This window comes from Sinocyclocheilus anshuiensis, unplaced genomic scaffold (assembly GCF_001515605.1).
Source record: "Sinocyclocheilus anshuiensis isolate Anshui unplaced genomic scaffold, SAMN03320099.WGS_v1.1 scaffold2917, whole genome shotgun sequence".
Taxonomy (NCBI): Eukaryota; Metazoa; Chordata; class Actinopteri; order Cypriniformes; family Cyprinidae; genus Sinocyclocheilus; species Sinocyclocheilus anshuiensis.
This window is the reverse complement of record NW_015539844.1, coordinates 205,138-208,751: the sequence shown is the minus strand read 5'-3', so window position 1 is coordinate 208,751 and position 3,614 is coordinate 205,138.

Here is a 3,614-nt window from a genome sequence, read left to right as displayed (position 1 = left end):
ATGAGTCATAGTGATTATATAAAGCTGCTTGTGATGACTTATTTATTGATGTATTATTTCAAAGACTGGATTGCTTGTGTGGTTTCTTTGTAAAAACAGAAACATTTCCAGGTTTCTTCTACAGTAATCTTGGAAGAATGCTGCATTATCACTGTTATTACTTTGGGAATACATTTAGCTCATGTTGTTATCATAAAAACACACATCCCCAGTTTTCCAGGGATGCAAACTCACAAGAAGTGAAAAAGACAGAAAAGAACAAAACAATCACAGCTGTTTTAGGGGTATGTTTCCAGTGATTTTAAGCAGCTGGTATTGAAATGAACAGGATTGTATTCCTCAGTTAATTATAGATATTCTTGTTTGATACAAAGATGTTTAAAAGTATTGGTTCAAACAAATGATTCATAAAAAAATCCAATGTTTGAGCCAGCACTGTAATAGTGCAACTAGTCATCCTCGAATCTCTAACAACTGTCCGAAACTATTAAAAATACATCAGGACATAATGGACAACAAGCTAAAGCAGGCAAAATGTTAGAGTAGCTCAATAAGATCAAATGCATGCTTTATAAATACTGACATATGAGTGAACAGAACTAGTAACTGATTTGAAGTCTGTTGGCCTGTTGTTCATCTACCAAATAATCCAATGGCTTTAGTGTTATTTGGTCGATGAACAACAGACGGGAACAGCGAATGGAAAAATACTGAGGGAAGGTTTAAAAGTATTCTGTAAAAATTGATTAGCTGCTTTTATTCAGAGACTGGTGGAAAATAAGCGTCGAGCTTCTTTCGTGTTCCCTCGAGTTTTCTCCGTTTGACACAGAAGACGCAGAAATGAAGTCAGACAACTGGAATGAGTCCGAGCGAGTCTGAGAAAACTGATCCAATCTGGTTCCTCGATGAGAAACATTCGTTTGCCGTGGAAAGATGGGCCAGTGACCGGCGTATTAACCCGCTGCGGTTAATCAGAGGGGAAAGTTGTGAAACCAAAGTGGGAACAGAAGGAAGATGAGTTAAAACCAGGTCCGAACCGCGGTCTGGCCAGATTGAAATTTAGAAAAATTGCAGTTGATTGACCAATGACGTAATTATTTGGTTCATCGCCTCCCAAAAGTGCTTTTGGGACTGCTTTGTAGGGTTTGCTGCTATTTTTGTAGGCCAAACCCCAGAAATGAGCATTTTAGCACTCCCGCTTCCATCGCATTGAAGTCAATGGGTGTTTAGAATGGGTTTTTGGTTAAATGCCTGAACACAAGCTCAAGATATTTTCATGTTTTATTCTACGATGTAAAATACATCAGTAACGCCCTTTTTTCTTGTCTTGAAATATGGTAAAATGGGACTACAGCGGTCGCTTTCATAGCCTCATTGCATTTATAATCACATTTTTGCAAACTCTTTTGACTTTATTTAAGCCTCAGGTTGTGTTCGGGTCATTTTGACCCGGAGAGAATTTTCTTTCTCCCGAAAATGTTACATTTAGTCATTTAGCATTCAGCGACTTACAATGATGAGAACAATGGAAGTAAACAAAAATCAACAAAAGATTGATATGCAAGTGCTATAACAAGTCTCAGTTAGCTTAATGCAGTACACGTAGCTAGGTTTTTTTTTGGGGGGGCGGGGGTGGGTTGTCCTAATTGAAAGAAAACAAGCTGACAAAAAGATTGATACCAATATTTGGTGGTAATATTGCATAACAAGAGATTTATAAGCTGTTTTTTGTAGACCGGGAACACCACAAGTGTGATTTTTTTGCAATTTTTTAAACATTTTGCACAAAATAAAAGCTTTTCAAAACAAATTTCTTGGTTAAACATTAGAGCATGCTAGTGTGATAAACAGTGCAAGTGTTTTTCATATTTTATTTAATGCCAGTGACCGGCGTATTAACCCGCTGCGGTTAATCAGAGGGGAAAGTTGTGAAACCAAAGTGGGAACAGAAGGAAGATGAGTTAAAACCAGGTCCGAACCGCGGTCTGGCCAGATTGAAATTTAGAAAAATTGCAGTTGATTGACCAATGACGTAATTATTTGGTTCATCGCCTCCCAAAAGTGCTTTTGGGACTGCTTTGTAGGGTTTGCTGCTATTTTTGTAGGCCAAACCCCAGAAATGAGCATTTTAGCACTCCCGCTTCCATCGCATTGAAGTCAATGGGTGTTTAGAATGGGTTTTTGGTTAAATGCCTGAACACAAGCTCAAGATATTTTCATGTTTTATTCTACGATGTAAAATACATCAGTAACGCCCTTTTTTCTTGTCTTGAAATATGGTAAAATGGGACTACAGCGGTCGCTTTCATAGCCTCATTGCATTTATAATCACATTTTTGCAAACTCTTTTGACTTTATTTAAGCCTCAGGTTGTGTTCGGGTCATTTTGACCCGGAGAGAATTTTCTTTCTCCCGAAAATGTTACATTTAGTCATTTAGCATTCAGCGACTTACAATGATGAGAACAATGGAAGTAAACAAAAATCAACAAAAGATTGATATGCAAGTGCTATAACAAGTCTCAGTTAGCTTAATGCAGTACACGTAGCTAGGTTTTTTTTTGGGGGGGCGGGGGTGGGTTGTCCTAATTGAAAGAAAACAAGCTGACAAAAAGATTGATACCAATATTTGGTGGTAATATTGCATAACAAGAGATTTATAAGCTGTTTTTTGTAGACCGGGAACACCACAAGTGTGATTTTTTTGCAATTTTTTAAACATTTTGCACAAAATAAAAGCTTTTCAAAACAAATTTCTTGGTTAAACATTAGAGCATGCTAGTGTGATAAACAGTGCAAGTGTTTTTCATATTTTATTTAATATTGACACAATTATCCACAAATCATGCTTTTTTCCCTCAAAAACTGATGTACGTAAACTCAGATTAATGAGGCCTACGGTGAATCAGTTCCAAAAATAAACACAAAACCAGTCCTAATTGAAAGAAAACAAGCTGACAAAAAGATTGATACCAATATTTGGTGGTAATATAGCATAACAAGAGATTTATAAGCTGTTTTTTGTGCCCCAGTCATTTTTGACCGGGAACACCACAAAGTGTTAAAGGGATTTGAACACAATCTGAGGGTTAAACTTTAAGGGAAAATGTTTTTAATAAAGGCTGAAAGAGTTTTGGGAAGCTCATTGGAGGTGACGCTGATAGTGTAGTTCGTTGATAGTCTACGTTTAGCTTTATACTTCTGGTGATTGCATTTAGGCTTCAAAATGCATAAAGTTGTATTCATTTGTGAAGATTATCATGATGAACAAAATGTGTAAGTATCATAAACGTTTGCTGGTTACAGGGCTTATTTTCTGCAATAATCCAAAAGTCATTGGAAATATCCTCTCCTAACGTACGGGTCGACCTACAAATCTTCTCCAGTCAGGGTCAGCAACATAAAAAGATGAAAATCGCTCAACGACAGTTGCGTTTCATGTTTTGCGGCATACAGATGTCCTACATTCAGACATGCATAGGAGCATGGCTTTTATTTTATTATTTAAAATGCTTTAATTCACTCTTCCACAAATTAAGGCCTAAATCGGAGCAGAAAGTCTTAAATTAATCACAGTTTATGGCATTAAATGATGCATGCACTGCAAAAAATGAA